The sequence below is a fragment of the Polypterus senegalus genome, chromosome 11 (assembly GCF_016835505.1).
Source record: "Polypterus senegalus isolate Bchr_013 chromosome 11, ASM1683550v1, whole genome shotgun sequence".
NCBI lineage: Eukaryota > Metazoa > Chordata > Cladistia > Polypteriformes > Polypteridae > Polypterus > Polypterus senegalus.
Genome location: NC_053164.1, coordinates 138,737,404 through 138,752,972, shown reverse-complemented (window position 1 = coordinate 138,752,972; position 15,569 = coordinate 138,737,404).

The window sequence follows — 15,569 nt, the reverse complement described above, 5'->3', positions numbered from 1 at the left end:
CACTATCATCAGCAACAGCTCCAGGAACCCCAAAAAACTTTTTTCAACTATAAATCACCTTCTCAAATCTCCTTCACCTGCCCACTCTGAGGCCACCGATGAGAGGTGCAATATGCACATCAATTTCTTCAAACAAAAAGTTGATAACATCCGCTTACACCTCTCCACCACAGATATCCTGACCCAACTGTCGACCTACTGTCTGAGACTGTCCAGCCCCTTTGCTCTTTCTCTGTTGCCACACGGGAAGAGGTGGAGGACATCATCAGGAAAATTAAACTGTCTACCAGTTCCCTGGACCCTTTCCCCTCAGCTTTGCTGAGGGTTAACGTCTCTGCCGTCTCTCCACTTATCACCAGGATCATAAACCAGTCCCTCCTGGCTGGTTATATTCCTTCTTCACTAAAAACTGCTGTCATCAGACCTCTACTGAAAAAACCCACCCTGGATCCTGAAGTTCTCTCCAATTATAGGCCCATCTCCAATCTTCCATTTCTCTCTAAAGTTCTGGAAAAACAGTTGCAACATAACTTCATGATCACCTCAAATTGAATAATCTGTTTGAAAAGTTTCAGTCTGGTTACCTCTCTGGCCATTGCACCAAAACAGCCCTGGTTAGGGTCACCAATGATCTTCTGATAACAGCAGATACTGGTTCCCCTTCTTTACTCATCCTCCTTGACTTGACAGCTGCTTTTGACACAATAGACCACAACATTCTCCTTCACCGCCTGAAATACACCATTGGACTCTCACTCTTCACAATTGGTTCACACCTTACCTGACCAGCCGGACTGAGCATATCGCCCTGGGCAGCACAAAATCTCATACCCACAACGCCACCTGTGGTGTCCTACAGGGCTCTGTGCTAGGCCCCATCCTTTTCACCATCTATATGCTCCCACTTGGAAATGTCATTAGCAGACATGGTTTATCTTTTCATTGCTATGCTGATGACACTCAGCTTTACCTCAGGACTACCCCCACCTCCTCTACTGCTCCTCTTCCAATATCTACATTGACTACCTGCCTGGAGGAGATAGAGGCATGGATGAGGCTCAATTTTCTTCAGCTAAACAGATCCAAAACAGAAGCCATCTTAGTTGGCACATCACACCATCTCCACTCTTCTACCATCACCAGTATCACTTTCGCTGGCCAAAACATTCCCCTTTCCACATCTGTCACCAGTTTCGGTGTTAAAATGGACCGTCAACTCACTTTTCACACCCACATCAAACACCTCTGTAGGTCTTCTTTCTACCACCTCAAGAACATCACTAAACTCCGCCCAACTCTCACCGTGGCAGTTGCAGAGAAGCTTGTCCATGCCTTTGTCTCCTCCAGGCTGGATTACTGTAATGCGCTCCTCATCGGGAATCCTGGCAAGAGTATTCAGAGACTCCAGTATATTCATAATTGCGCTGGTGGGATCCTGATGAGGGTGCGAAAGCATGACCATATCACCCTAATCCTGAAAACCCTTCACTGGCTCCCTGTCCCACTCAGAATAGAGTACAAGGTCGTTCTCCTCACCCATCAGTGCATTTATGGACATGCCCCCCTTTACTTACAGGAACTCCTTACCCCTCATACCTCCTCACGCACCCTCCGCTCTGTACACACTAACACTCTCCAAGTCCCTAGAACCAAGCTTCGCAGTATGGGTGATAGGGCTTTTTCATCTGTGGCACCGAGACTGTGGAACGCCCTCCCTGACTACCTGAGAGCCCCACAGTCGACTGATGTTTTTAAACGGAATCTAAAAACTCATCTTTTTAGAAAGATATTTTGTTAAAGTATAAATAGATTTTCTTGTTTTATTATTTTTATTTTTACTCTGTAGCACTTTGAGATTGCTAAAATATAAAGTGCAATATAAATAAAATGTATTATTATTATTATTAGGGTAAATAATATATCGTTATTTGGAACACATACATCCTACATTTACCCAGATCATTGTAGACACGGAACACACATGAAGTTTGCAAAACAAAAGATGCTAATGGAGAGGTGCTAAGGAATTTAAGGTGGCCTGGGATTATGACTTTTTTCAGGGATTCTAGTATTAATGGGTTACCCCCTTAGTATATGAAAACACTGGTGAAGTTCTATGTTCCTTCTCGCCCACTCATATCTGCTAGGGTGCTCGTGATGAACAAGCCTCAATCCAGACTCTTTTCCTGTGTGGTTCTGAGTTGGTGGAATGGGCTGCTCACCTCCATTTGTATTGATACTTTCTATTCTTGGCCATTTGGTTAAGTTTAATTGCTTTATTGATTGTAATCTATGATTGTAAATGTATGAGTTATTACATCTTCACTTGTGGCAATCAACTTATGTTACCTGTGCTATTATACTTGCTGAAGAAACAGTCCCTAGCTTAATGTTACTTGATTGTTAAAGTTGCTTTGGGTAAAAGTTTCTGGCTAAGCAAATAAATGTAAATGTAGATTCTCATAGAAAATATCCCTTGGTGGAGTAAATTGTTCATTTGCTTCAACATTTCAGGAACTTAAAGACTCTTGTTTGCTGTGATTATTTCATACCTGATATCCTCATGAGCCTGACAGGTGGATCTAGAGGCCGTAAATAATTGGGTTGGCACAAATTTGCTTTTGCTTTAGACATTTTTTTTCAGTTTATGATACTTTAATATGTTGTAAGCTGTGTTTTTAAAATTTTGTTTCCAAATTTAAATTTTTTGATACACCACCATTTTATAATCTCTGTGGGCAGGGTTGCTAAGAGACTTTGGTTGGTTGCTAAGGCCCTCCTCCCAAGAGGCACCATGATTCACGTCATGAAGGCTTGTAGCCTTTTGTCCAAAATTACAGATTTGACCTGTTATAGAAGCATTTAAAATTATTAACTTTATGAAAAATAAAGCAAGGATTTATTACTAGACACACACAAATGCCCAGTGCCTTGCTAGAGCCCTGCTGCAGCTCCTAAGATGTGTGTGTGCTCGTTGCATTGAACCCTCTGCTTTTATAAGTTTGCACATACGTCATTTTTTTATCTCTTTTCAAGTGTCATTTCTCTGAAAGAACAAAATGATCATAAAAACTAATGGTGAAGCTAATTTTGAAACAAATTTTATTGGCAGGTTTGCCAGTACAAACCACAGAACATAAATGTATATTCTTATTTAATAGACAGAAATAAGCAAACATGAGCTAAAAGCAGTTATGAGATAATGCAAATATGGGATCAACTAAAATACAAGTCAAGACTACTGCATACATAGAAAAACATTTTAACCCTTAGCACTCATCTTTCAAGATTTTAACAGCCCAGAATTTCACCGACTCCTACAGTCCAACAAGTGAGGTTTAGTCATTTAGGCTCTGGTATTTTGGTTTATGATTCATAGCTTTCTCTTTGTTTTCCATAAGCATTTGTTAACTTGTCTAAGGTTTGCACAAATCATTACTACTTTACGCATAATGACATTTAACAACATGAATTGCTTTTCTGAATATTTTACTGCATTTTTCTATGTTTCCAAATTGCCTCCTGAAATACATTAATGTGTACCAAATATCTGATGACACTTACAAAGAAATAAGCTTGTATATGAACCAAAGAAAAGATGCTTTTCAAAAAGCCTTTCTTGCATTTCTCGCATTTCCCTTCATCCTACGCTTACCCAGATCTTTGCAGACACAGAACACACATGAAATACATGTATTCCAAATAACGATATTACACCACTCCAGGTACCTAATAACCAGATAAGGAGCCTGGGCTTGAACTGGGAGAACTTTTTGCCCGAGTTGAGCTTCGTCAAGGTGAGGAATAGGGCAGCAAGCTGCTTGCTGCTTGTGCTAACCGACACATCCATTCATCCATCATCCAACCTGCTATATCCTAGCACAGGGTCACGGGGGTCTGCTGGAGCCAATCCCAGCCAACACAGGATGCAAGGCAGGAAACAAACCCTGGGCAGGGTGCCAGCCCACCGCAGGGCACATACACACACCAAGCACACACTATTGACAGTTTAGGATCGCCAATGCACCAAACCTGCATGTCTTTGGACTGTGGGAGGAAACCGGAGCACCCGGAGGAAACCCATGCCGACACGGGAAGAACATGCAAACTCCACACAGGGAGGACCAGGGAAGCGAACCTGGGTCTCCTAACTGCGAGGTAGCAGTGCTACCCACTGCGCCACTGTGCCTGATGGAGAGATGTGAAGGGATTTAAGATGGGCCGGGATTACAAGTTTTTTCTTAAGCTTCAGGAATTCTAGTGTTAAACAAGGTAAGCTAACATTATTTCACCTTACCTTTTTACATTATTGACAGCAAAGCCTCAAAATTGCTCTACATTGCTGCTTCTACCAAGATAGAAGATGAACCAATACTGGCCTCATGTCAGTTTTTGATTCTCAGATACTTTACGCTGACTAAACGAATATCTGGACATCCAGTACAGTTAATTTAAGATTTACATTTATCTAGTGACCACTTATTTCCCACAATAAGTTCTGCTTCATTCACTGTTTCCAGTTTACATACAGTTTTATCTTTGAAACTTTCCCTTGTATTAAAAGGAAATAATCTAGGACTAACAAACATTTCTGAGATATAAATAGGCTAATCCTGTAAAAATATACTTCTGCAAAACTTCATGAACTTTCTGCAAGTGACATGCACATTAATCCATCCATATTTTGAAACCACTTAATCCAATATTATGATAACAGGGAGCTATTTACAGGTTACTGAATACAAGGTTGGCGCCAACCCTGCACAGGATACCAGTCTTTCAGAAGGCACTATTGCACACATCCACTTATTCACTCATTTTGGTCAATTGAAAAAAACATACCTGCATATCTATAGATGACTGCATCTACAAAAGATTAAGCTTTTTTCCTTGCTAGTAGATTTCATGAGCAGGTCCACCACATCATAACTAAAACACTTGTTTTGGCTCAATAGAATCGAAGGCAATCACTATGTAACAAATCATTTGGACCTAAAAGTCTATCTGGGGAAAGTCACTGACAGCTATAGCACATAGCATTTCATTGATTTCTCTCTTCAGACCCTTTTTTACTTGTTTAGACAGATAAAATTATATGAATCAGCATTCTGAGGCACACAGATAATGTCCAGGAAGAGGTGACCTTAGGAGGGTGAACTGCTGAGATCATTTGTTTTCACAATAAAAAAATAAAGTGATAACTAATGGTAGCCTGCTGTGCTCACTGTAGCAGAAAATTAACTTGCTAAGTGTCGCAAATCTCTTTTTTTCCATGAAAGTCTAAAGCTCCTTGTGTTTTCAAGCTTTTCTCTGTTCCTAAAACTAGTAACCTTGACTGTGAACACTGTTATTCTAAAGATGCAGTGCTGGGGTCTTTTGGAGGCTCATCAAGAATGTGGCCATTCAGTTAATCAATATTTTGTTATAATGATGCAGGGAGATTTTACTAAGCATACTTTATGGGTGGTAAACAGTTTAGACAATACTTAATATCCTAAAATAAAATATAGTCTGATGTTGTCAGGCTTATTTTGGAGTTACCACCTTGGCTTTAGTCTTTCTGCTGCTTTTCTTTTGTTTTCTTTTTTTATCTGTTTGCTTTTGAGTTTATTGCTTTTTTGTGTATTTTAATTATTTGGTAAGTTTCTCTCCTTCAGTTAATAACTTTGTAATTGTCACCCCCTCTGTGTGACCCCTTGTATGTTAATTCTGACCGATTGTTTTCTATTTGTGTTTCTTAATGTAGCACCCGGGGGGGGCGGGCCACCTAATTTTACAGGTGTGCCATTATTATTGAGGTCACCTGATGCTACATTACATAAAGGTTTACTTAGCCATGGTCTCATTGGAGGGGCATTGTGTTGTTCTTCTTTAGCGTCCCATCGCTGAGCTTTTCTTGTGTATATGAATATATAACATTGTTATGTTTCAGCTAAGATCCTTTTCTAGAACACTTTTAGTATTTTCAACTTATATACTACATATATCATGCTACAAACATCTCATCATGCGATTGTTAATTTTTTCTGATCTGTGATTATGTATTGGTAACAGTGGAAAAAAAAATTCTAGCAGTGGCTTGAAAAGGATTGTGAGAAAAGATGTAGTTGTTTAAATAGTCAGAATTGAGAGAACAAAAATATATTTGTCAAACCCAAAACAAAAAATCAAAGTCAAAAAAGACCAGGGACCTCATGTATAAACGGTGCGTACGCACAAAAATGTTGCGTAAGCCTGTTTCCACGTTCAAATCACGATGTATAAAACCTAAACTTGACGTTAAGCCACGCACATTTCCATGGTAGCTCATACCCTGGCATACACAAGTTCTGCGCTCGGTTTTGCAAACTGGCGGCACCCAGCATCAAAGCAGTGCTACTTTTCCAGTGTGGTTACCCTTTCTTTTTTAGATCCACATCCCTGATGCGGCTTTATAAATACACTGAAATTAACTGTATATTGTTTATTAGTTTAATGCATCTGACAGATAGATAGATACTTTATTAATCCCAAGGGGAAATTCACAGCATCTGATTGTAATTAACCTGTAACAATATAATGGTCCATGGAATGGCCAACTAGTCCAAATATCATAGCTGCGTTAGCGTTGTTACTCTCACTGCACCTTCTTTTTCTTCTTTCAGCTGCTCCTGTTAATGGTTGCCACAGCGGATCATCTTTTTCCATATTACTCTCACTGCACCACTCAGGGCAGTTGATCAGAAAGAGAATTATCGGTATACAGCATCAAGCACATGCTGCCTCAACCATGCTGCCTATTTGAGCTGCTCTCACACGGCAAACGCTTCAAAAACTTTCCTGTATGGACTTAGCGGTTCAGAAACCGTTTCATCCCAAGAACTATAAACAAACTCAATCAGTCCATCAAGTGCTCCTTGTAGAACTGTTTGTACTTATAAGTACAATTACCTCACAGTAAACTTGCACTACTGTTATAATATTGTACAACCTGCGCCACTTTATAAAGCGCGTATTTACATATGATGACAATATAATTTTTATGATGAAATTCAGCAAAATATGTTTATTATATTATACAGATAAAACTTTAACTTTGTTTAAATAATCTGTATTGTTAATAATTAAACATGTGAGGACACGGTGTCGCTGCACTAGCAAGGATCTGGTGCTTCGTTCACGGATTGTTCCTGCCTCACACTATATGCTTGCTGGGACTGGTGGAGCACTGGAAGGATAGAATAATTAAACATGTTCTACAAAGATATTTCAATGTTCCTTAAAAGTTTTGAAGAATCTGCATTCTAAGCTTACAGATGGCTTAACGTCTATTACAGAGCTGATTGTGTGGCAATTGGGTATCTGGAGAAAGAAAAGTAAGCACAGGAATTGGGGGTTAGTACATTTGAAAAAGACAGTACTGCTGCAATAAAGTATTTCATCAAAGGTTGCGCACAATCACTGCGCCACCGTGTTCCCATGTTTAATAACATGCTTTAAGTCCTATAATCATGAAAATTATATCAAGTATACATCTCAGTATGTTAATTATTCAGAGAGCTGTAATTTTACGAATGTAATGGATTCTGTGTCCTGTCAGAGGAAGAGAAAGCCCGGAATCACGTAGTGATTCACACACATAGAACACATAGAAGATCAAATACAAAACTAAGCATTTAACATGCTACTTTAGTTACGATGGGATTTGAGAAACTAGTAAATTAAACGATTTTAAGATGAAGCTTATGATGTTCTACGTTAATGACAAAATAAACTACGTGATTAAAGTGGACATTTCGTGATTTTTTCCCACTGTGTGCCTTTTTTTCTCTCTGAACCATAATAAGCTTTCATATGACACTCAGACGGTGGGCTACGACTCGCCTTTTCACGGCAACTTTGATATCTGACAACTTCTTTTTATATCGGGCACTGTGCGACTTTGTGAACTTGAGCTTTCAAGTTTCTCTGACACTCTATGTTTTTACCACTGTTTAAACCAACAAATAGTACGTTTTTCCTTGCCTCCACTTAGTATTCACTGAACTTCTTCTATTTTCCTCCATGCTTTTGCCATTTTCACAGAACGCTGAACTTAAGGGCTATTTATATTGATTTGCATATTCAAAGAGGCATAATTCTGGGAGGAGTTGGGGCCGGACAGCATGCACATGCACGAGCATTACTTTTCACACTGACCGGGATTTATGTAGCAGAAGAACGCGGAAGTTGGCGTTCGCACAGATTTATGCATCTGAATTTTTTTTGTGCTTACGCCATGTTATAGTGTGGCGTTATGCATAAGGCCCCAGAAGAATACTTCATTAACCAAGAAAGCAAACCCTAGAGAAATAAATCATTAAATGTTTGTAATATCCACAGTCTTAGATTAAGAAGATTTAAGTGGGACAAATTTGTCTCCTTTTTTCCAGATGACACCATGTGCCATGCAGTTCAAGCTTTTTTCCACATGAACAAGTAAATAGATAATAGTAAAACAGCAGAAATAAATAATAAAATCCCCATTAAACATTGAAACAACAAAACCACAGAGAAAAAGCAATTTACGGAAACAAAAACTTTAAATGGATGAGATAAAAACAGGAAATACATGTGAAATGGACAGGAAAAATCATAACAGTCCAGACCTGCAAAGGAGACAGGCTTGGCTTGTGATTGTTTCGTTTCTTTCTTGAGACCTGCGTTCCAGTTTTGTGCTTTTGTCATCAGGACTAACTAATATTAAGTATTTTCTTTTTGTTGTGGGCTTTTTCCCATTTTGCAGTAGCTTTTTGTTTTTGTAGTTTTCTCATTTGAGATCAGCTTGATTCTTTCCAAAGTAATTATTGTTTAATCAAGGCTTGCTTTGGGTGTTTCATCCTTTTCCTATAATTAATATATGATGTTCAGAAAGTCATTAAGATTCTGTTTTATTTAACAGGTTTCAGTAATCTTTTCCTTTTTACTTAATTAGTCCTTTCCTGTGCTAATAAATTATAATTTGCTCCAAATTGTTAGATTTAGCTGGGCTCACTGTCTCAGCCTATTGCTAAATTATAACAAATAGATTTGTTCTAGGAGGGAGGGTCAAAACTATGAGATAAAAAAGAAACAGGGAGACAGAAAGAATTGGTGTTGAGTCAAAAGGAAGTGTGTTTAAGAATATGTTGTCTGGGGGATTTTACAAGTGAATTTCATTCTCCTGGTCCCAAAATGAATCCCAACGTCTTATTCTTACATCTTTCTGGAGGACCAGCAGGATTAGAACCATGAGTAATGTTTGTCAATCTAATCGTTTTCTTCACCTTTGGGGGTGGAGGAAGATACATAACTGGGGTATTCAAAACATTCTTTAAAAGTCACACAATGCCGTTGCATATGATAAGAGAACTCTGCAGGGAACTGGATATGATCCTTGACACAGGCTTTATCTGCTTGGAGTTTTCCCTTTCTTAACCTCCACCTGCCAATCCTGAGTTCCCAGGATTCCATACAATGAAGAGTTGTTTTAGTCAAAACACCTCCACAATATCTAATTCTAATAAGGTCTAATCAACTTCCTTGGCCTTGCCACTACAGAAACCTCAATCACAGAGACAGGCCCAACCCAAAGCAATGTTTGTGGTACTACCTTATTAAAGTACACCTAAAATTTTATGCCTGGATGATATACCCTGTTAAAGTTATTGCAAAAATCCAGGGTGAAACCACACTTGTCATTTCTGAGTCACTGAATAGTTTTTTAGTACCTCTTCAAGGTTACCCTTAAGTCATTCTGCACACTCTTGAACCTGTCTCCACTAATAAAGGGTTCAACAGAGTTCATTGCATTCCATGTCCCTCACCTCTCCTGAAATGCAGCAGAAGTTTTTTCTGGAATTGATAGTTCAACTTAATCCTAATATAAGCATCAACTAATCATTCCTTGCACACTCTCACTCCCTGTTTGGGTCTTCCAAGTCTGGTCAGCAGGCAGTCTATATATCAAAATGAGCTCACAGTCAAGACATGATCAATTAACAAAAAAGCACCTCTCTTTTCTCAAGTGTCCAGAACTTACAGCCTCAGATGAGGTAAAAACACTACAAATTCATCTTTAACTTTTGACTCAATTATACACTTAATACACTAAATTATACACATACACTTGCGAGCAAACCTTGATTTCAGAAATCCATAACTAGAATAGAAATCAAATAAGAATTCACTGCTCAGGCAGGTCACACCTCCCAATTACACCCCTTAAGGTATCTCGTTTATTTATTACATATGGGTATAATCTCGACTACAGAATCAGTAGATATTACCTTTGAGCAACAAATCCAAAGCCTCTAGAAAGAATGAAAACTTTACAATTTTAATATTTTCTTCTATGCCTTTTAAAGTTATATTAAGGCAACCATCCCACACATCAGAACAAACCAGAACTTCCCAGCACCTGCTTGATGCCTCCTATGTATGGTGACCCCAGAAAAAACATTTTTTTGTGGAATGGTTCGAGAGCCACTGCTTATTTGATGATGTGTGTCTGATTATATCTAGCAACCATTTTTAACTTCTTGTACAAGTTTTGGTTCCTTTCCTGTATGAGGTGTTATGCTCTGTGTTCTGAGTTCCAGTTTCCAATACCAAGGCCTGGTATACTCGCATCTCACTATAATATCAACTTCCACCAGTGGCCGATGAACCTACATTGGGGGATCTTTGCAGCTTTTTCAAGCTGAGTCCAACCAGGTTACTTTGGTCATCCAACCACCAGGAATTTGCTGGCTAAGTCTAATACTGACTGTATGAGAAGGTTTCAGTCTCCTTTTTATGGGCATGGATCTAGGTTTAAATTATCTATTAATGTTTAAATTAATTGTTTATTAATGTTTACTTATTAATCTTTATGGCAACCAAACAATGATTAGTTCTGTCCCAAACAGATTTTTTATGACTTCCTCCCACCCTACAGTTATAATATGTGGTGACTTTGGAAACCATGTGACTTTTGAAGGAGCAAATTTCTATTAGTTAGTGACATATTCCATTCAAGGAAATAAAAAGCTATATCCGCTGTATTCAAATGTAAAAGATGCCTTAGTGTATTCTAAGTGTAATCTACTGGCTCCATTAGACAAATCTGACCATAATCTGATTCATATTATTCCCAGCGTGTTATTAGATGGCAACCTGTTACCATCAAAATAATGAATAAGTGGAGCCTAGAGGCTGAAATGGCTCTGAATGACTGCTTCTAAATATCAGACTAGGAAATGATGTGTGAGTCACATGGGGACAATATTGAGGGACTATGTAACTGCATCACAGAGTATATTAACTTCTTTGTAGATACAGCGGCACCCACAAAGACAGTGTATTACTTTCCAAACAACAAACCCTGGATTACTAAGGAGATAAGGAGGTGTCCTGAATGAGACAAGAGGGCATTCAAATCCGTAACAAAGAGGCTCTGAAGGACGTACGGCGTGTGCTAAAGAAAAAGCTGAGTGAAAGAAAAGAAGCTTACAAAGCTAAAATAGAAAACAAACTCACTCAGAATAACATGGATGTCCAAAATTGACTGGGTAGAATTACATCAAGCAAACCAGGGCTCAGGTACTAGAAGAGGATATCAACAAAACTAGTGACCTGAACCAATTTTTTAAAGGATTTTCTCTCCCACTACCACCTTCTTTCAATGATGAGCCTCTCCACACCACTCCTACTACATCAACAGCTCCTACCATGTCAACTGGAATAGCCTGTGACAAGTCCACCTCTGAATATTACTGTGGACTGTCCAAAACCAAAGTCCAAGTAAGGATACAACTGAAAAAGCTATACACATGAAAAGCTGTTGGACCAGATGTAGTCAGTACTCAAGTTCTTAAGGTTTGTGCTGACTAACTTTGTGGTGTCCTCTTTCACCTGGGACCTCATGTATAAACGGTGCGTACGCACAGAAATGTTGCGTAAGAACGTTTCCACGTTCAAATCCCAATGTATAAAACCTACACTTGGCCACGCACTTTTCCACGGTACCTCATACCCTGTTGTACGCAAGTTCTCCGCTTGATTTTGCAGACTGGCGGCACCCAGTGTCAAAGCAGTGCTACTGTTCCTGTGTGGTTACTCTTTATTTTCCTGACGCGGCTTTATAAATACACTGAAACTAACCGCATATTGTTTATTAGTGTAATGCATCTAATTGTAATTAACCTGTAACAATATAATGGTCGAGGGAATAGCCATAGTATTCCAAATACCATAACTGCTTTAGCGTTGTAACTCTCACTGCACCTTTTTTTTCCTTCTTTCAGTTGCTCCCATTAAGGGTTGCCACAGCGGATCATCTTTTTCCATATTACTCTCACTGCACCACTCGGAATATTTATATCACTGTATCTGAGTGGGGAATCACAGCAGCAGCTGATCGGAAAGAGAATTATTGGGAAACAGCATCAAGCCCACTCTGCCTCAGCCACGGCAAAACGTTTCAAAGCCTTTCCTGCACAGACTTTGCGGTTCAGAAACAGTTTCATCCCAAGAACTATAAACGCACTCAATCAATTCCTCCTTGTAGAACTATTTGTACTTATAAGTACAATCACCCCACTGTAAACTTGCACTACAGTTATAATATTGCACAACCTGAGCCACTTTATAAAGCGCGTGTTTACATATGATGATGATATCATTTTTAAGATGAAATGCAGCAAAATATGTTGATTATATTATACAGATACAACTTTAACTTCATTTAAATAATCTGTATTGTTAATAATTAAACATGTGAGGACACGGTGCCGCAGCGCTAGCTAGTTCACAGATTGATCTTATCTTGCGCTGTATATTTGCTGAGGATGGCGCAACACTGGAAGGATAGACAGATACAATAATTAAACATGTACTATGAAGATATTTCAATGTTCCTTAAAAGTTTTGAAGAATCATCGTTGTAAGCTTACAGATGGCTTAATGTCTATTACAGAGCTGATTGTGTGGCAATTGGGTATTTGGAGAAAGAACAGTAAGGACAGGAATTGGAAGATAGTATGTTTGAAAGAGACAGTACTGCTACAATAATTTCATCGTAAGTTGCACACAATCATGGACCACGTTCCCCTGTTTAATAACGTGCAGGCGCGTGCACGTGCATTAGTTTTCACACTGATCGGGATTTATGGAGCGGAAGAACACGGAAGTTGAAGTACGCACAGACTCCTGCATCTGGAATTATCTGTGCATAAGCACATTTCGGCTTTTGTGCTTACGTCATGTTATAGTGCGAATTCTATGCACGGCGTTATGCATGAGGCACCCGCTCAGTCTGGAAGGATTTATAAAGTGCCATTTTTGTGGAAAACATCCTGCACTGTTCCTGTTCCATCCTTTCTCCTTATGACTACAGACCAGTGGCACTTCCATCTCACATCATGACGGCATTTTAGAGTTGTCCTGGACTATATAAATCCTCTTTTAGTAGACCACCTGGACCCATTTCAGTTTGCCTATCGGACAAAGATTGAGGTGGAGGATGCAATTATCTATCTGCTCCATGAGGTATATTCCCATTATTCAATACCATCCAGCCATCCCTGTTCAGGGGTAAACTCAGAGATAAACTCAATGTTGGGCAGACCACATTTTGTAAGACTCAAGGACTGTATTTCTGATACGGATGTGAGCAATACTGGAGCACCACAAGGAACAGTCCTGTCTCCTTTTTTCTTCACTCCAAATACCTGAGGCTACAAATATAGCACCAGCTCCTACATATAATATGATTTTGAACTTATGGGGTTTATTGATAAGTGGGATGAGATATAGGAGTCAGATAGAAAACTTTGTTTCTTGGTGCAAAGAAAATTGTAAGCATCTTAACATCAACAAAACGAAGGAAGTGGTTATTGACTTTCAACACACCAAAGAGCCTCTATGACTGATCACTACTCAGGGAGTGAATGTAGAGGTGGTCCACTCTTGCAAGTACTTAGGAGTCCACATCAATGACAGTTTGGACTGGTTTTGGGACACAGAGGCAGAGCAGGCTCTTTTTTTCTTTGTGAGACTGTGTTCTTTTAATGTGGGGAATGACATCTTTCACATCTTCTATAACTATCAGTGCCAGTGCAGTTTTCACATGGTGGTATGCTGGACTAGTAACAACACTTCAAGAGAACCCAGTCAAATCATTAAGCTAATCATGTCAGTCAGTTATGGGACACCCTCTGGACCTGCTGGAGGTTGTAGCAAAGGAAAGAAATAAAACAAAACTAAATGCCATTATGAACAAGCTGCACATCCTCTTTTTGACAAACTAATACTGAGTACTTTTAGCCAATGAAATATTCAGCAGAAGTGCGTCAAGAAACACTACTGGGGCTCCTTTATAGCAATATGTTTAAATAATGTCTCACTATGACTGTGACAGTCAAGTCAGAACTTCTCTTTCTTTTTAATTTTCTTTCTTTATAGTTAATTCGGTGTGTTCAGATTAGAATATGAGTATATTCATTCATTTACTTATTTACTTGTCTACCTATTTATGCATTTACTTAGTTGAAGAGCTTCTTTAAAAATCCAAATTCCCAAAACTGGACAAAAAAAGTTTTGTCTATCACAAGGTTATTATAGTTAACGAAAACTAAAATCAAAACTGAAACTATTATTAAAAAAACATTTTAATAAACTGAAATAAAATAATTAACAAAACTGAAATGAAAAACTAAAACTAAACAAAACTATTAAAGTAGCTGGAAAGACTAACTGAAATAAAATAATTTAATAAAATATTTTTAGTTTTCATTTTTGAATGAATATTCTTACCGTTAGTTGTTAAACCTTGTAAGTTTTAACTCTAAAACAGAGTCATCCACCACGAGCTGCCCGCACATATTCATCCAGTGAATGCCGCCTGTTCACACAGCATTTGCGGTGACAGAGTGAGCTGAGTGCAGGTGCGTAAAGCGTGAGAAATAGAAAGCGGTTTGTGTGCCGCCTTTCTTTGTGCTTGTTGTGTATCAAGATGTAATTCAAATGGCTGAAATTAGAATGTGCCGGTCAACAAAATGTTTACCATTTGGATAGAAAAATCACGAGTGAGTAACGTTTCAGTTTATTTCTCAGGTGTCTGCTTTTTGTTGACAGCAATTCACCTGCCACTTCGCACAGGAGAAATCGTTTTTACTTTCTCATATACAAAGTATAGAGAAGGTATAGTAATCATGAAAAAATTCAACCTTGATATTTTGATGAATCTTAATGTTATAGACCAACCAGTGTCCAACAATATTATTTTTTGGAATTGGGTGTGCGTGTGTCTGTATGTATACATGATAACTCAAAAACGCAACTAGATAGATGGATGAAGTTTGGCATGTTGTTGTTACACCATAATTGCAGATCTCAATTAACTTTTGGGCCAAATCCATCACCCGGAAGTGATACTTTACCTGAACACATACTCGATGTTTTTTATTTTTTTATTTATGCTGCAGAATCTGATTTATTCAACTTTACTTTTATAATAATTGATCAATATATTATTAATTTGATTTGTTGTTGATGGTTCCTTAATGTACATAATATAAAAATATAATGAT